A 19,954-nucleotide genomic window follows, 5' to 3' on the forward strand; every position below is an offset into this window, starting at 1 on the left:
TAGGACTTTTTTTTTTTTTTTTTTTTTAATCCTGGGGCTTGCTCTACCGATTTTTGCAAAAGAATAGATACTATGTGTTTTAAAAGTGAGGCACATTAGAATCGTCTTGAAAACAAAAGTTCAACTAGTTTTAAGTTATGCAGAATCGCCCTTGAAACACAAATCTTGCCCATGTCGTGTTTTTCCTTTAGTCGTTATCTCTAAAAATCCTCAAGGAATCAAGGAGTCTTCAAAAGAAGACTGAAGTTTTGACCAAGTCAATTGCTGATTTTGCTTTTGCTTGTTTGAGTGTGGCTTGTCTAGTTTTGAAAGAGTTCACTTTCTCTTATTAGTAAAAGCATAGAGGAGTCATCCTGGGGTTATACAGGACCCCATTCCAGGAAGGTAGGCCAGGGTAGGTAGGCTTTAGAGGGAGACAGTCTCAGAGTGGACACAGATTGCTGCTTTGGCAGTTCAGGCAGCCTTATAATCTGCTGACCTGGACTCAAACGGTGCACGTTTAAGGAAGCAAATTTCTGTATTGAAAGTGAACGTAAAGTTAAAACCACAGTTCCAAAACGAAAACTGACTGAGGCAAAACAACCGTTTGATTATCTCCAAATCAGCTACTCACATCCAGAGAGCCAGCTTCTCTTAGTTCTCAAATCAGTGGAGGATAAATAAGTAAGTTGGGAATTTGGACTGTAGACTGTTATTAATGATGGTTCTCAGTATTCTTTTTGTTAAGGCACAAATAAATATGTTTCATAATCTACACAGTGATGTGTAGGCCTCACAGCAGATCTTGTAGCCTAAGATTCTTCAGACAATGTAAAGGCCAGGGGTGTGTTTTGGAATCCAAGGAAACTATGGATTGTGAATCTGTTTGCATTTTTGTGTAGTTATATAAGTACTGTTTTCTTTTTTTCAGTACTTATTTTTTTTTCTTTTTACAGTGTTCATGAGTTTAATGAAAGTGAGTGTCTTTAACTCTAGAATAATATTGATAATTGAGAAGAATATAATTGTTGTGGACTCTTAGCAGTTTTTCTTAGGTTAATCTCCAAAAGTTACTTCTCTATTTAAAGTTATTCATTTTTATACACAAAATGTCCATATATTTTTGTAGAGCATGTTATTGTAATTATATGGAACCTGTATAATCCAAATTGGAGATATGTAAAATTCTAACCTATATAAATGGGGTTTTTACCTTTTTGAATGAAGTAAATACCTGACACTGATGAGTCCAACTATCTGACACTCTTACACAAGATTCATTCTGAGTTAGAACACATGATGAATTTAAATTGGAATGTTTAGCTTTGATACAACTTCCCCAAATGCATATTATTAAAGTTAATCCTTCTGGAAAGATCAAGGTTACTAAAGATCTAATCAGATCTGAAGTAACTTTTCTCTGATTGACTGGGCTGATGTTCACATAACTATATCCTTGGATCTTGCAAATGTGAATGCCAGTCAGATGCAGCTTAATGTTAAGGTACCTGGAACAATAGGGCCATTTAGTTGTCATAATTTTCATCCAGTGTCAACGTGTGAAAATAGCTTAAACATTTTCAATTGCCTTCTATCCATGACACAATTTTAAAAGTTGATGTGATATAGTGTACTTTCTCTTAGATGTGTGTTTTAAGTACTAGAAGCTCAGTTGTTATTAGTTATAATTTGAAAGTTCTATTCGAGCAGGCATGGTAATTTATGCCTATAATCCCAGAACATTGGGAGGCCAAGGTGGGAGGATCACTTGAGCCCAGGAGTTCGAGACCAGCCCTGGTGACATAGTGAGACCCTGTGTCTTCAGAAAATAAACAAATTAGTGGGGCATGGTGGCAAATGCCTGTAGTCCCAGCTACTCTGGAGGCAGAGGTGGGAGGATCGCTTGAGCATGGGAGGTTGAGGCCACAGTAAGCAGTGGTCATGCCACTGCACTCCAGCCTGGGTGACAGGTTGAAGTGCAGTGGAGTGAGACCCTGTTTCAAACCAACAACAAAAACGCCTTTAGCATTAAGTTTAGTGTGTGCTTGAGGACCATGCATCTTTTTTCCTGATTAGACTGTAAAAGATGTGGTAACATTTCCAAAATATACATTCATGGTTGAAATATACCCTGTACACTGTCTCAGCATGCTTGAAGGTGGACAAACAAAATCTTCCAAAGGGTTTGTCCATTCACAAAGACATAGATTTTCTCAGGAACTGACCAGATTCCTGTTTGACCATGGGAGTGAGATCAATGGTACCAAAATAGAAGCAATTCATTGATGTTTTATGGAAATTAATCCTCAATTTTCTCTCTTGGGAAGGTCTTGTATGGATCAATTACCAAGTGTCATATGGTGTGATGGGCAAGAAGAAAGCAATCACATGAAAGTTATGTGTTTTCAGTTCTGAGTAAACGGTAGTATTTTCCCAGAATAAACTGGCTCTACTATTTGATGTATATTAATAACCTGAGGTTAAATGATGTAATGTTTTGAGTTAGAGCTTTAAAATATGAAATAAATTATTTTGGTGTTTTTTTGATTAGATGATGCTTTGGCACTGTCATTTGCAGATGATAAGAGAAGGGAAGTAATGAAAAATGGCCCTAACATGTATTTTGGACCTGGCCTGGTAAGGGAAAGTGGCAGAAATCAAGTTAGTTTGAATGCCATTGTTGAATTAAGTTATGTGTTGCTAAATTGGAAAGGCTGTTCTCCTAAGTGTTTTAAAGATAACTATGGTGATTAATTGGTAGCTGTTATGTCATCTAGCTTCATTTCTGGGCTGGGCTACTTCTCTGGCAGATGCCAAGGCTTCATGCTAAGGATCTACTCTACAAATGTAGGGCCTCTCTTTCCCCTACTTTTTTCATGTTATGATGCTTTATAGGGAATCTAGCAAAAAGCAGCTCTGTGACTGTGGTGTTGCTCGTTAGCATCAAACGTAGGGCTTGATACACATGAAGGCCAATTAATGTTTGTTAAATTAAGAATCTAAAAATGATGAGGACCTGACATTCGGATTTAGTAGCAGCTTCAATTATTTAAACAACACATACTTTTGAGCTCCTATCATGTAAAAGGCACTCTTAGGGTACACAATGAGAGCATGGTTTTAACTGTTAAGTAAAAAGAAGTATGCAATCCAACTAGAGAACACATATGCATCTTGAAAATATAACTGCATTGTCTAGTAATAATAACAACCATGACTTATTATGCCTCTCACAGTAGAGGTACTTCACAATCAGCTTGGGGTTTGGTATTGTTACCACCTCCCACCCCTGGCATTTTATACATCATGAAATTGACCTTCAGGAAGAGTATGCAAGTTCTAATGTGGTAACCTGAAACTTGATTGGAACCTTTGTCTAGTAACTGATGGAGAGAGCAATGAGAGTAAAACCAGGAGTCAAGGAATGAAGTCCCTGTTCTCAACTAACTAGTTCTGTAACCTCAGAAATGTGTCACCTCCTGGGCTTCCATTTCTTCACTAGACGAAGGAAAGCATTATATAAAATATTTCTAAGGTTTATTCCAGCTCTAACAGTCTATGATTTAAAAAATTTAACTGCTAAAAGAGTTACAGACAATCAGTAATAAAGTGATACATTTCCTTGTTTCCAGGGCACATTTTTTCTCCTCACATTGGCATTCCTAATGTTAGGATAGTTTTCCAAATGTTGGGAACTTTTACAATTATCGTATTTTAAAAAATGATTTATTTTTCCCTGAAAGTCTGATTTTCAAGCAATTGTGCTTCCTACTATTGATGGCATCTTAGACAACAAGAAATTTGTTAGTTCCAACAGGAAGTGACAAGGTGACATCTCAGTGAGTTTGGGCTGGTAATTGAACACTCACCAAAGAAAAAGAACTTGAGTGTAGAAGAATGGGGTCATTTCTCATAGTAGGTGGAGAACAATTGAGAATAACTACTTGGCCTCTGTGGGTCTTTGAGGTTTTCTTTCTTTTTTAAACAAGTTGAGATATTATCAGTGGTATGCTGGTAAAATGGATCTAGAAAAAAAAAAAAAAAAGCCCTGATTTGTAGCAGTTGCCTATTCCTACCTCTACCATGGCTGACTTCAAGTTACCAACAGATGAACATGGAGCTGGAAAGAGCAGTACAGAATTCATAAGCACACCACTTACATACAGTGAGATGCACAGAGGTCATTTTCAGTTGGATGAACAGTTTGCTTTTTCCAATTTATATGACACCAGGTGGTATCAGGCACACATGGGGAAGCACAGATAAATAACATGTTCTTACTTTTCATAATGTCATTATTTAGCAGACTGTTTCCATGAACTTTTATGTAGAGAAAGGGCTCTTGCACTGAAAATAGTTGATTAGGTCTCTCTTTTCCCACTGAGAACAAAATAAATACCCAGTAGATCCTTAAATACCTAGATTAGGTCTGAGAGAACTGAGGTCTGTAACTGGCTTATTTGATGTTAGAATGATGGATTATGATTTTTAAGACCCTGTTTCTAAGGCTGTCAAGCATAATAGATTCTGGTTCTGCTGTGTACGTGTTAGTACATGTGCATGTCTAATTATCACCTTTATTGAGGTATAATTCACATACGATAAAACTCACGATATTTAAGTGTACAATTTGTTGAATCTTGGCAGGTCTCATACCCTATCACAATAGAATATTTTTACCAAGCGAAGAATTTACTTGGGTTATTTTCCAGTTAAACTCCCAACCCTCCAGGAGAACGCCATTCTGATCTCTTTCACTATAGATAAGTTTTGCCTATACATATTTTTGTGTGTCTAGCTTCTTTGAGCATAATGTTTTTGATATTAATTTATGTTGTTTTAGGTATTAGTAGATTCTTCTTTTTTATTGCTAAGTAGTATTTCATTATATGAATATGCCACAGTTTGTACATTCATCAGACATTTGAGTTGTTTTCAACTTTTGACTATGACAAATAAAGATGCTAAGAATATTTTTGTGCAAAAATATTTTCCCTTTCTTTTCTTGAGGATGGTATGTAAATACTTAAGGCTAAAATTGTAGGATCCAAGGTTAGTATATATTTAACTTTATAAGAAAATATTCCTGTCTTACCTCACACCTCTAGGGAATGAAAGATTATAGATCAGAATGGTAGGGTAGAGGAAAACCCATTGGAGAAAATATTACTTTGGCGTTTACTTGAGAATTTAAAGAAATGCAATCATAACTATTGATGAATGTAAATACTGAAAAGAGACACTGATGTTAAATCATTCTCAAACAGGAAGTACCCATTTACAGTAAAAGACAAACGAACAAACAAAAACCAAAAACAAAACCATGGTTTTAGCATTAGAAGAGCTATGTTTTAGTCTGAGTCTTACTGGTATAGCAACTGTGTGACTTTGTAAACAAAATCTGAGCCTCCACATCTTTCAAATGGAGATGAAGCAGCTTTTTACAATGTTTTTATAAGGATTGTAACTAAGGCACATGGAGCACTTGGTACATACAGAATATTAAGTAGATTATAGTGTTTATTGTTGAACCTTGTGTGCATCTTTGTCCTTCCTGTGACATTTTGTTCATGTCCTTCTGTCTGCCTCTGCTACAAATATTTTTGAACGTATCTTTTTGACAGAAATTAGATGGAGTGGAAAGGAGAAACCTGGACTTTAAGGAGCTAGAGTTTTCTGGCTGAATGATTTAATTACTTGACTTGGCAAATTCCTTACCTGTGTCTATTTTGTTATATGAAGAATTAAAGTCATTACATCCACCTTGTGGGATTGTTTTAAGTGTTTGAGAGAAACTATGTGATATGCTCATATAATAGATGCTCAATAAATAGGAGCTGTTCCGTGATACCAGGAGCTACCATCTGTGAAGTCATTATATTTATGTACAAAATTCAAGACATATATGGAAAATTTGGATGTGTTCTGTGTGCGTATCTGCTGTATGATTTTTTTATATTTTAGGATTAGTAGAGGACCCTGTACATAGTTCTTAATATTTGATGAAATAAATGCGTGGATGAGTAAACAAAGAAGAAAAATTATTTTCCCCATTCTGTTTCAATTTCCCCATGTTTGGGTATCCAGGAGAAAGTTTCGTTTTTTAAGCTTTAGGCTTATTCACTTATCTCCTCTCTTTTTGGGGCTGGGATGGGGGGATGATAGTTAGAAACTTTTATTATAAGAACAAAAATAACAATGCTAACTGCTTTTACCTTTGTAAGCAGCTATTTCTGTATTTTAAAAAGTACTTTCATGTTATGTCTTTGCATTCATGTCTCACAACCATATCAGGTAATTGAAGTAGAGAGTCTCATTATATTGAAAAGGAAAGAAAAGTGACATTCAGGGTAGACTTGTTCCTGGTCCTTACGGAGCTAATCAGCATAATAGCAAAGCCAAATTAGAGAAGGAGGGAATAAATAGGAAGCCTTGTGTGTGCTGGTGGAAGCACAGACAGGGGCTGCTGTTCTGGAAAACAATCTGGCATTACTTAAGCAAATTGACTAGTTATCTACTCTGTGAACCAGCAATTCCATTCCTACAGGTGGACACAGGAATGTGTGCCAGAGGTCCCCAAGAGGACATGTCCAAGGTTGTTTACTTCTGTTATTAGTGGTGGAGGGAAATGGGAGGTAACTGAGCAAGCATTGCTGGGGGGAGAGGAAAAATGGCAGGTGCCCATCATGTAGTTGTCTGTGGCCATAGATGCAAAAGATTAGATAAGCAAAAGCAACTCAAATGCACTTTAAGAATATGGTGCTTGGTGAAAAGGTGAGAGTGTGAAATATAAGTATTAAATCCTTTGTGTGAGTTTGAAATGCATAAACCCACACAGTACACATTTTGTAAGAGTGCTTACAGAAAGATGCTTCTTAAACACATTAGAATGGCTGCCTGGGTGGGACCCAGAGCACTGGAGTGGGCTATGGAGATAAAAAGGAATAAAGAAAGAAAGAAAATAATAATGTACCATGAACCGGGAAGTATAGTTAACTCAACCCTCTGGATGGTAAAGTTAAACAAAACTAAACAATACATTGTTATTTGATACAGCTTGAGTTCCTTTTATTGTGATTAACTCGGTTACCATGAGGCTTAACCAAAGAGATCCTCACATTATCATTATATGGGATGGATGTTCCAAGTGAAATACAATTTGGATTGGTTTCTAAAGTTTCAAGTGAAATTTCAGAGTAAGATCTTTTTTCCTTTTAAAATGTTTACAAGAGAGTATGCTCGATTTAGTGTGATTTAAAAATTAAGTTCCTTGTTAATTTTGCATTTTGGATAATAGAGACAGATGTGTCATATAGTACTATCAGTTTTTACAGAATTAGAATGCAATATACTAAATCTTTAATTCTAAAATGATACTCAAAGCATTGTATCTTTATCATACTTCATGGATTTAGAAAGTACTCGGTATCCTATGGTACCTAAAAATATTTTGCTGCATGTATCCTTAAAGGATTTTGATATGTAAATTTTGGGGGGAGGGCAGATATATCACATTCTATTGCAATACTTGTTTTTCAAGTTAACTTTGAAGTATAATAGATCACCTTTTTGTGGTGGAGTGGACTAAAAACAATACAGATTTACTAGGTGCAGTTCTGGAGGCCAGAAATCCACATAGGTCAGCAGGGCTGTGCTCCTTCTGGAGGCTTTAAAGGAAAATCCATTTCTTTACCTTATTCCATTCCTAGAGGCTGCCTGTGTTTCTTGGCTCTTGGCCCCCCATCACTGTGACCCCAGCTTGGGTCATCACATCAGAGTGCTTTTCAATTTACCTTCTCTTTCTACCCACTATTTGTAATTCTGAAATGATAGTTATAGAAAATGGTTATAACTATGTTTTATATATGATGTACATTTTTGTAAAATCAGCTATCTCTATTGTTTAAAAAACCAGGCCCCACGTAATGTCACATGCCTGTAATCCCAGCTACTTGGGAGGCTGAGGCAGGAGAACACTTGAACCCGGGAGGCGGAGGTTGTGGTGAGTCGAGATGGCACCATTGCACTCCAGCCTGGCAACAAGAGCAAAACTCTGTCTCAAAAAAAGTTGGGGAGGCGAGGGCCCTAACGGTTAAAAGTTCTACTCAAAATAATCAGCCTTTGAGTATTTACCCATTGCTACTGAGGAGGTGTTGCTGGTATTCAGTAGGAGAACTCTGCTGAGTCAAGAAGGTCACCCAATTATTTTAATGGTAGGTGTAGGAGCTGGAGAAAAGCTGATTACATCTTTGACCCTAGAGTCCACCTGTTGGTGAGTGGCATTCAGGTGAGAGTTTCAGGTTTATCTGTAAAATGCAGGAAAAGGCCGAGCTCTTGTGTGAGAGTCTGATCTACACTAACACTTTGTTGTGTAAGTGTGCCTCTTATAAATTTCAACGAAATGTTAACAACAAATAATAAATTTTAATGTTGTGTTTTGGTTTTCTCCACACTGAAATGAAATACACAGAAAAGGAGGGTGTTGTGATCTTGAGAAGGGATACAAAGAATGTCCAGAGCGTAAGTGGTAAAAATTAGATTCAAGTGTGTGATTATGAATCGCTCTACCATTTAGTTTCCACATCTGCAGCCTGGGAATAATAATTCCTACTTTGTCTCAAGACATAAGGTTCAAATTGTATGATTAGAAAATTCAAATTGCTTAGTGCTATGTGAAAATATTGATATGAGATTTTTTAATGTACTTTTTAAAAAATGTGCTGCTCTTTTCAATATAATAGTTTTTCCATTGAAGTAATTTAGTGTGTGTTAGTTTTTGTATTGCTATAAAGGAATATTTGAGATTGGGTGATTTATAAAGAAAACAGGTTTATTAGTTGGCTCATGGTTCTACAGGCTGTACAGAAAGTATGGTGTTGGCATCTGCTCCTGGTGAGGCGTCAGGAAGCTTCCAATCATGCTGAAGGCAAAGACAGGTATGTCACATGGTGAGGGAGGGAGCAAGAGAGAGAAGGGGAAAGTCCCAGACTCTTAAACAACCAGGTCTCCCATGAACTCACTAGTGAGAACTCACTCATCACCAAGGGGATGGTATTAAGCCATTCATGAGGGATCTGCCCCATGATCAAAATACCTCCTACCAGGCCTCAACTCCAGCATTGGGGATTATATTTCAACATGAAATTTGAAGGGGACAGACATCTAAATCACATCCTTTAGCATCTTGGCAAATATGATAATAATAGCAAAAACTATCTCAGTGATAAGTAAACAGTTTAAAATTTGACATCTGAAAAGATTTGTGATTTTTAGCCTCTCTTTGAGGTTCTGGCAATTAATTTTTTAACAATTTTTAATTTTTTTAGAGACATGGTCTCATTTTGTTGCCCAGGGTGGAGTGCAGTGGTGTGATAGTAGCTCACTGCAGTCTCCATCTCCTGGGCTCAAACGATCCACCCGCCTCAGCCTCCTGAGCAGCTGGCACTACAGGTATGTGCTGCCACACCTGGCTGACAATTAAATTTTATTAAACATCAGATATGCCAGAAAACTTTGCTTTCAGGCTGGGTTCAATGGCTCAAACTTGTAATCCCAGCACTTTGGGAGGCTGAGGTGGGTGGATGATGAGGTCAGGAGTTCGAGACCAGCCTGACCAACATGGTCAAACCCCATCTCTACTAAAAATACAAAAAAATTAGCCATGTGTGGTGGTACATGCCTGTAATCCCAGCTACTTAGGAGGTTGAGGCAGGAGAATCACTTGAACCCAGGAGGCAGTGGTTGTAGTGAGCTGAAATTATACCACTGCACTCCAGCCTGGGCAACAGAGAAAGACTCTGTCTCAAAAAAAAAAAAAAAAAAAAAAAGAAAGAAAAAGGAAAGAAAAGAAAACTGTGCCTTCTTAGGTACTGAATTCAACAGAACAGGTGCATAAGCAATAATTAAAATCTTTTTGCAGCCCTATCCTTCATTTTGCAGAGTCTGGTTAGATTAAAAAGCTGCTATGGGGTATAAGCGGTATGAAATGGCATGGTTTAAGTTGGTGTGGATGTCCACTTAAGTCTCTCTCAATGTGTGCAACAGATCAACTAGAAATTATTCAAATGTTTGAAATGTCATGAACTGCTGTCTGAATTGGGACATTTGGATTAAACCTATCATTCAAAATGTATATACACTTGACAAAATCACTTCTGCAGTGTTTCCTCCTAACTGGTAAGATTTCAACCAGTTTAAAGATTTGAACTATGATGAAGGTGTCAATGAAAAGTAGTACATGCTATTTTGCAAAACCTCCACTGAACTAATTTTAAGCTGTAGGTTTACCCAGAAATTGATGAAGACTCTGCAGGAATGGGTAAATACTTTAATGTGCATTTATGTGGATTCTTGAAGCAGCTTTTATCTATTAGTGATTATTGTTTGCCCAAGTTAGAAATCTGAGTCACTAATAAGTGTCTCTTTCTCCCTGTCTCATGGAAGGAAGTACAAATTGTTTAAATACTACCCCATAAATGCCCATTGAATCCAATCCTCTCTCCAACCCTCTGCCACTGCTTTAGTTCTGGACCATTTTTCACTTGGGCCATTTGAGCAACTGCTTAAAATTTCTCCTTGTTTCCACCTTGTCTTTAAATAGACAGCTAGTCTCACCATTTATCTGTACAAAACAATGATATGATGGCATTCCTCTGTTTAAAAACCTTTTAAGATTACCCATTATAAATAGAATAAATTCCAAACATCTTAGGGGGGTTATACAGAATATCTTTTGCCATCTTGATGCAATACATACAGTTTACCATTTTACTCTTTATTTTTGTGAGACATCTGATCCTGTGACCATGCTATACTTAATTTTTCAACCTTTCTTTACATGCACTCTGCCTTTGCATGTTTCCATGTCTTCATACAAGTCTTCTTTCTGCTGATTTGTGCCATTCTCATTTTTCTCTTCCTGGCAAATATCCCTTCAAGACAAGACAAGCACAAGAGCTCAAGAACTCCTCTTCTGGGTAACTTTCATGGTCTTCTGCAGATGGTGTCAGTCAGTCTATCTTCTATAGTGTTGCAGTACTTCATGTACATTCTGCAGTCATGGCATTTATCACAGTTTATTGGAACTATTTACTGTTTCTTTCCTAACTAACTGGACAAATGGACTCCTAGAGGCTATTTTTACTAATTGGTCATTTTTGTATCCACTTACCCACATCTAGGATCTAGCACATCGGGTGCTCAGTTGATGGCTGTTAAACAAAAAGATGCTCGGTTGGATGGTATTTACTAACATGGTCTCCTGTAGGACAGTGTTAAGGTCACTTTGACCTTCAAAAATCTTCAAAAGGACTGGGCTTGGTGTTCCATGCCTGTAATCCCAGCACTTTTGGAGGCTGAGGCAAGCAGATTGCTTGAGCTCAGGAGTTGGAGAGCAGCCTAGGCAATATGGCAAAACCCCGTCTCTACAAAGAATACAAAAATTAGCAGGGTGTAGTGGTGTGCACCTATGGTCCCTGCTACTCAGGAGGCTGAGGTGGGAGGATTGCTTGAGCCCAAGAGGTGGAGGCTGCACTGAGCTGTGATTTGTGATCACATCACTGCTTTCTGGCCTGGGTGACAGAGCAAGATCCTGTCTGAGAACAAACAAAAAACCTTCAAAAATATTTACATTTAAGTCAGACATAGATATATGATAAGATTTTAGAAATGTGTTAGAAATCTGTCAAGACTATACATTTATAATATAATTACATTTTTTAAAAATTCAGTCTCCATAGAGACTGTCAAAAATTGCCAATGCCGACTATATTTCAAGTCATCATGGCGGGGTATTGGGAAAAGTTTTCATTTAGCAATAATTATGCCTCAGATAAACCTCATTGGCTATGATACTGCCACTGTGCAAAGCTTAATATATAATCGCTTTTAATTGTAAAACCTGCAATTACTTTTTTTTAAATTGCATTTTAGGTTTTGAAGTACATAAAACTGCAATTACTTTTGCACCAACCTAATAGTATTTTGTGTTTCTATATTTTTGGAAGCTTTGACCCTGCAACAATTTTCGGCTAAATAACATAGTGTAGTGGATTTTATAGTAGCTGTGTGACAAGGGTAACTGAATTCATTTCTCAAAGACTCATTTCCTCATCTTTAAATAGGGTGCATATCTCTTAGGGTTGTTGAGAGAATTAAATGTGATCCTTCATGGAAAGCACTTAGCACATTGTCTCGCACGTAGCTACCATCTTATGAACATCTACTGTTAAAGCTGAGTTTTACTATGTGTGTGTAATATCTGTGCTAATATATGTTAATAATATGCATTTCTACTGTGTATTCTTGTAAGGAAGGGACAGTTCTCATAAATTCTCTATTGCAAAAGAACAGCAGATTCTTTTGCTTAAACTTCCTCCTGTTATCTCATCCTCTTATAATAAAATGATGGGAATTCGTTCAGTATTTTTCTTTAAAGTGATCTTAAAAATATTGATTATTGATATAATCAGTTGATGTTAAAATGAAGCCAATCTCTCTTCTGCTTGCTTGTGATAGATAGCAGCTGGAGTCTTTGAAGACTACAGTGATCTCATGCACAAGGCAAACAGTGCCATAATGTGCTTACTGCACCAAAATCAATGCCATATATTTTTATTGGTTTATAAAACTTATAACCAAGTAATATAGCAAATCGCATCATAATTAAAGTCACAAGAAAGGTTAAGAAAATATTTATAATAATGTGACAAGATATTATATCTCTAGTATGCAAAGAACTTGTATATATTTCCAAGAAAAGAACAAAGCACCGAAAGGAAAAATGGCTATGGGGTATGAATAGACACCTCACAAAGGAAGGAAAGTAACGGGCTAATAAATGTGTAAAAATACATTAAATTGACAAGTCATAAAAGATTAAAATGACTAATTTTCATTTGATAGCATTTTATTTTTCAGATTGGCAGAAATAAAAATCTTTACAATGTTGAATATATGGACACTTCCAATTATTGCTGATTTGAGCATCAGTTGGTACAACTTTTTTGGTGGAAAGCATAGGCAAATGATTAATCTGTTAAAATAAAAATATGCTGACTGTTTGCCACAGCAACTCACTTTGGGGAACTTCTGCAACAGATATAAAAATATTAATATGTAAGGATATATTAATATTTATAAGGATATTTATTACAGCAGTGTTTGTAAAGCAAAAAGATCAAAAACAAACTAAATTTACCTTCATGGGACTGGTTGAATATATTTATGGTTTCTTTATTATATGGAAAGTGATAATTTAAAAGTGAGTTAGAGCTACAAATAGTAAAATGAAAGGATGTACGTTATTCGTTGTTAGGCAGAAAAGCAAGTTAATGAGCAGTGAGTATTGCATAACACTAGTTTAAAACCAAAAAAAAAGTCATACTATTTGTCTGAATTAAGGTTGTTCTTGGGTTTGGTTGTCTCAGGGAATGAAATTTTGAAGGGAGGAAAATTTATTAGCTTTTCTTTCTGCTGTATAATTTGATACGTTAAAATAAACATGTGTTTTATAATAAATCCAATAAAGCAACAAAAACAATCAACAAAAGAAAAATTTAGGGTGAAGTAAAAGCAGAGAGCAGTTTCCTCTTGGACATGTTTTCCTTGCATACATTTTGTGTACTATCATTTGTTGTACATTTGGTCTTGTGAGTGCTCCTTATTCACATAGTCACAGAATCTCACTCTGTAAAATGGCTTAGTTTCCCTCTGAATGGGATGGCCATTAAAAAATTTTTTTGAAGTAAAATAAAATGGCTTGGCAATTGTGCTTGTGGAATATTTCTCATGGCTAGTTAAGGTTTTTGTGATGTATACAGTCCTACTGTTTAGAAATTACATTTGGAACTGAGCTGGAGCATATTGCTTTTGTTCAGATTGTCGATAGTACAAACATGTTTTTATAGAGTAGAATTAAGGATGCGTTTTTTTCCCCCTTCTATGTTTTATGCCCAAAATCAAATAGCCCTGTCCTCATCCCTTTTAATTTCAGGTAAGTAAATTCCTTGCATCATTGACTCCTCCCATTTTAAATTATTGCTCAGGTGAACAAATTCCTTACTTCATTCACTCCTCCCATTTTAAATTATTACTTTGCCTGTAAAGTTTAAATGTTTTAAAATAATGGTTTTTTTTAAATTACAAAAACAAAGGTTATTACTGAAAAATCAAAGTCATGTTTAAGTAAATACCAAACAAAACCAATTTCTTTTCTTTTAAAACAACAACAAAAATGCTATTAAACTAAATTTGGCCTAAAGCTGTCTCTGCATGTAGTGAGTTCCAACCCAACTTAGCATGTAAACAAAGTGCAACAAAACAGCATATATTCTTGTAACAAATAGCTAAGTCTCAGCCAATCACAGCAGGCGAGTCTCAGCCAATCACAGGCTAATACCTGATCAGACCACTCCATAGAAGGCAAATACCTGATGGCATCCTGCCTAAATAAGACAGATGTTGAGCTGTAACCAGTGAAACTGTTTGTGTGTTATTTCCCTTTTCTGTCTATAAATACTGTCTGCTCATGTTGCTGGTAGCTCAGTCAACCTTTTCTGGTTCTGAGGGCTGCCTGTCTTATAAATTGATTTTTGCCCTAATAGACTCTACAAAATTTAATTTGACTGAAGTTTTTCTTTTAACAACGCAAATCTCACCAATTTGGTGTCAATCTCTCAGTCTCTTGGTAACTTTCAAACTTTTCATTACAAATAGTTTTCATGAATAGTAATGAAGTTCAAGGGATTTCAGAGTTAGACTAATCTGAGCTTTCATTACTTGATTTTGTTGACTTGTGTCTCAGTTTCTTTTCTGGAAAATGGGCATAATAAATATTATTAACTTCCCACAGGATTGTTGCAAGCACTAAATTGTAAAGCTCAGTGCTTGGTTCACGGTAAGTTCTTCTTATTGTTAGGCTTAAAGATTTTACATATGTTTATTACATATTGCTTAAATCATCCATGTTCAGTACAGAGATGAACCTTTTTAATAACATGGCACACTAGACTCAGAGACAGGCTACTCCCAGCTGAATTTGATGCTGTGGAGTGGTAGTTACACTGGACTCTGCCATTGCCCTGAAAACTGAGGGACTAACTCCTCACTCCCAGAACCCTTGTCTGGCACAAGTTATCACAAGTGGAACATGCATAAATGGTGTGGATAGTTTTAACAGTTTTATGCCCCCTTTGTTTTTTGAGTACCGCTACCTCTTCCTCTTGATAGGTTATTCCAATTTACATCTCACAGTGTAGAAGAGATCCCAGTTTCTAAACTTTTCACAGCATGGTATTTTTTTTGAGATGGAGTGTCGCTCTTGTTACCCAGGCTGGAGTGCAATGGCGTGATCTCGGCTCACTGCAACCTCTGCCTCCTGGGTTCAGGCAATTCTCCTACCTCAGCCTCCCGAGTAGCTGGGATTATAGGCGCGTGTCACCATGCCCCGCTAGGTATTTTTTCTTTACTTTTGCCAGGGCGATTGGTGAAAAGTGGCCTCATATTGCTTTATGCTGTGATTATAAATTTTGGTCAATATAAAAATAAAATGTGGAATACTGGCTTAATAAAAAAATCCTCAAGGGATAAAGTAAGGAGGAACTATACCTGATAATCTTATAAATCACTGGCTGGATAAGTAGCAATTTCTGGGTCTCTGTTCTTTGTATGTTTCTTATGAGCCAGGCTACTCTTTTTTCATAGCTGCTCTTTGTGATTCTGGTGACAATTGTGTAATCTGTTACTAAATGAAGATTGAATATGGAAATCTTAACTCTCAGCTTTTTCCTTTTTAACATTGATGAAAGCTGGTCACAGTGGTTCATTCCTGTAATTCCACCACTTTGCGAGGCCACGGCCGGAGGAACACTTGAGCCCAGGAGTTTGAGACCAGCCTGGGCAGCATGGCAAGACCTTGTCTCTACTAAAAGTAAAAATAGTTAGCCAGGCATGGTGGCATGCACCTGTAGTTCTAGCTATTGAGGAGGCAGAGGTGGGAGGATCACTTGTGCCCAGGAGGCGGAGGTTGCAGTGAGCTGTGAATGTGCCACTGCACTCCAGCCTTGTTGACAAAATTTTGTTTCTTAAATTATCTAAAAAAAGGCCTAAAAATTAAAAAAAAAGTTGAGTGTGAGATTGTAAGAGAAAATAGAGAATAATCCATGACTTGAGTGGAAGACTGAGACTTACTTTCTTGGCTAGAGTTTCATGAAAAATTTTCCTACACGTTTTTGTTTTCCCCTAAGCAGTTTTTCTTGAGAGTTCAAGAAAGTTAATTTTTTGAAAAGTAATTATATACTTAGAATGACATTTTAAAAATTTTCTTGGATTTTGATGTTAAAATACAATTTTTATGAGAGATAGTATTCATGATTCTTGATAGGAATTATTTTCATGTAATATTCATGTCTGGTAATAGGTACACAAGAAAAACTTGAATATGTATCACATGTAGCGACAGTGTATTAGCTTTCAGTTGAGAGCATGACATTTCTAACTGACCACCTGAAAGGCATCCGCTTGAAACACATTTTCTGGTGTTGAAGCTAGATTTACCTTACTTTGTACATACACATTTCTAATTTTTTGTACAAGGGAGAATATTTCGTTAAGGAATAGAGCCAAGTTGATTTGGTCAACATGGTCCTTAAGTTTCAAACCTTTGATCTTCAGGTTAGAACCTTAATGGTTTTGGCCAAAAGCCATTGTAAAGTTGAATTAAAAAAAAAAAAAGGTCAATCGAAAATAAATCATAACTTTCATGGTAGAATAGAGTTGCAAATATACAAAACCTACCATTTAAGAATACATTTTATCAGTAGTCAATATCACTACTCAAGTATCTGAAATAACTTTTATACTGGTTTTAGAAAGAAATACAGAGTCTCCAGAAGTTACTCCTCTTGCCATGACCCAAATATACCCCCTTCCCTGTCTTTGTGTTTTGGTTTAAATTGTTTTCTTTATGTATTCTCCCCACCCTTATCTACCCAAGAAAGGTCTTACGTACTTTATGCTCATTCTTTGAATTCACTTCTTTTATAAAACCTTGGATTTGTGTTTTTCTCACCACCAGATATTGTGTGTATATATGTGTGTATTTTCATAGCTTGTGTTCCTTTATGCATTGTTCCTTTAATTTATCTGACAGTGACACACCTCTTTGTGCCAGGCATTCTGCAGGGTACTTGATTTACAATGGTAAATCAAATACTGTGTTTGTCTTTACAGACTTTACAATGTGATTTTACACACACACGGTTTGTATATGTAAATATATATAATATATTTTGTACCAAATTAAAAAAATTGTAGACTTATTTTCTAGAGCAGTTTTAGGTTTATAGAAAAATGGAGTAGAAAGTGTAGAGTGCTCCCATATATCCCACCTCCCCTAAACCCACACATGGTTTCCCCTGTTAATAAAATCTTGTGTAGAATGATACATTTATTAAAATTGATAAAGAATATTGATACATGATCATTAACCAAAATGCATAGTTTACATTAGTGTTCACTTTTTGTGTTGTACAGTTCTATGAATTTTGACAAATATATGATGCTTATATTCTTTGTTACAGTGTCATGCTGAATAGTTTCGCTGCCTTAAAAATCTCCTGTACCCCACTTATTTATCCCTCCCTCTGCCCATGAATCTCTGGAAGCCATGTTTCCCAGACTTGTCTCAAACTTTAGGGGCTCAAGCAGTCAGCCTCAGCTACTTGAGTAGCTTGTAGATATAATGCTCCTCTTTATCTGATATTTTTCCTTGCTCTGAAATCAGCATTTTAAGAAATTAATATAGCTACTCAGCTTTTATTTGATTCATGTTAGCATGGTATATCTTGTCCATTCTTTTACTTTTATTTTATTTGTTTCTTTATATTTAAGGTGGGTTTCTTATAGACAACATATAATTAGGTGTTCTTTTTTGAATTCATTCTAACTGTCTCTGTCTCTTAATTTGTGCATTTAAACCTTCATGTTTAAAGTATTTATACAGTTAATATATACCATATTTTTCACTGTTTTTATTTGGTGCCCTTATTCTCTGTTTCTTCTCTGGTATTGAGCACTTTATAGGATTCTATTTTCTCTCTAAGCCTATAAATAGTATTCTTTAAAACATATTTTGGTGGTTTCCCTAGAGCTTGCATTAATAACCAATCCAAGTTTAGTTTCAAATAATACTTATACCATACCAGTATATGAATAATACAAATGCCTTATAGCAGAAGCTATTCACTTCCTCCCTTCCATCCCTTATAATATCGCTGTCATTCATTTGGCTTATTCTGCAGAATGTCTAAATTACTGGTAGATTGACAGATCCAGAAGGATAAGCTATAATCACTGAATTACAAGCTGTATCACCAAACAAACTATAATAACTGAGTACCTTGTTACTATTATTATTATTTTAGAGATGTTGGGCTGGGAGGTCTTGCTGAGTTGCCCAGGCTGGCCTTGAATTCCTAGGCTCAGGCAATCCTCCCACCTCAGCTTCCTGGATAGCTGGAGCTACAGGCATATGCCACTGTGCCTGGCTTACTGTTATTGTATGGCAGGTCTTCTGGTAACATATTCCTCCAATTTTTGTCTGGAAAAGTCTTTATTTCTCTTTGCTTTTGAAGAATAATTTTCTTGGAAGTGAAACTATAGGTTGATGGGTTTATTGTTTCAACACTTTAAATATTTCATGCCACTATCTTGCTTGTGTGCATGGTTTCGGAAGAGAAATTTAATGTAGTTATTATCCATGTTCCTTTCTTAGGTAAGGTGTTTATTTCCTATGGCTTCTTCCAAAGTTTTTCTGTTTACCTTTGATTTTCTGCAATTTAAATATGATATGTCTAGATGAAAATTTTTTGGTATTTATTCTGCTGGCATTCTCTGAAATTCCTGAATCTGTAGTTTGGTGCCTGTCATTAAATTTGGAAAAATTTTGGCCATTATCTCTTCAAATACTTCTACTGTTCTTTTCTCTCTATCTTCTCCTGGCATTACCATTATATATTTATTACACCTATTGTAATTGTCTCACATTTTTTGAATATTCAGTTTCTTTAAAAAAATTTTTTTTCTTTTTGTATTTTATTTTGAGAAGTTTCTACTGACATCTTGAAACTCACTAATTCTTTCCTCACCTGTGACCAGTCTACAGCTGAGCCCATTAAAGGCATTCTTCATATCTGTTAGTGTTTTCATTTTTAACATTTCCATTTGATTCTCAGAGTTTACATCTCTCTGCTTACATTACCCTTCTATTTTATATGTTGTTCACTTTTCCGGTTACAACATGTAATGGTTATTTTATGTGTCACCTTGACTGGGCCAAGGGATGCTCAACTAGCTACTTAAACATTATTCTGGTGTTTGTTTGTCAGAGTGTTTCTGGAAGACATTAGCATTTAAATTGGTAGACCTAGTAAAGTAGCTGGCCCTCCCCAGTGTGGGTGGACATCATCCAATCTGTTGAGAGCTTGAATAGAACAAAAAGGCAGAGGAAGGTTGAATTTGCTTTCTGCTAGACTAATTGAGCCAGAACATCAACCTTCCCTTGCCCTCAATATACCTGGTTTTTAGGCCTTCAAACTTGGACTGGACTCTGCACCATTGGCTCTCTGGCCTTTGACTACACCACTGTTTTTTCTGGGTCTCCAGCTTGCTGATGGCACATTGTGGATCTTCTCAGCTTCCATAAATGCATGAGCTAATTCCTAATAAGAAACCATTATATAGGTGACCCTTGACAACGTGGGTTTAAATTGTGTGGGTCCTCTTACATGTGGCTTGTTTTAAAAAAGTATATTGGAAAAGATTTTTGAGATTTGCAACAATTTGAAAAAACTCACAGATGAACCATGTAGTATAGAAATGTTGAAAAAAGTAAGCAAAAGGTATGTCATGAATGCATAAAATATATGTGGATACTGGTTTATCATTTACTATCATACAATATAGATAATTCTATTAT

The 19,954-nt window shown here is 36.1% G+C and overlaps 1 non-coding gene across 1 annotated transcript; it reads right to left on the reverse strand.

The window, feature by feature from the left end:
• Positions 1-11,708: 11,708 nt before the first annotated feature.
• LOC118146633 (U4 spliceosomal RNA) lies at positions 11,709-11,849 on the reverse strand. The gene has a single exon (XR_004732473.1). It is a non-coding gene; the product is annotated as a U4 spliceosomal RNA (small nuclear RNA).
• Positions 11,850-19,954: the final 8,105 nt, after the last annotated feature.

Source organism: Callithrix jacchus, chromosome 12 (genome assembly GCF_049354715.1).
Source record: "Callithrix jacchus isolate 240 chromosome 12, calJac240_pri, whole genome shotgun sequence".
In the NCBI taxonomy this organism is placed as follows: domain Eukaryota; kingdom Metazoa; phylum Chordata; class Mammalia; order Primates; family Cebidae; genus Callithrix; species Callithrix jacchus.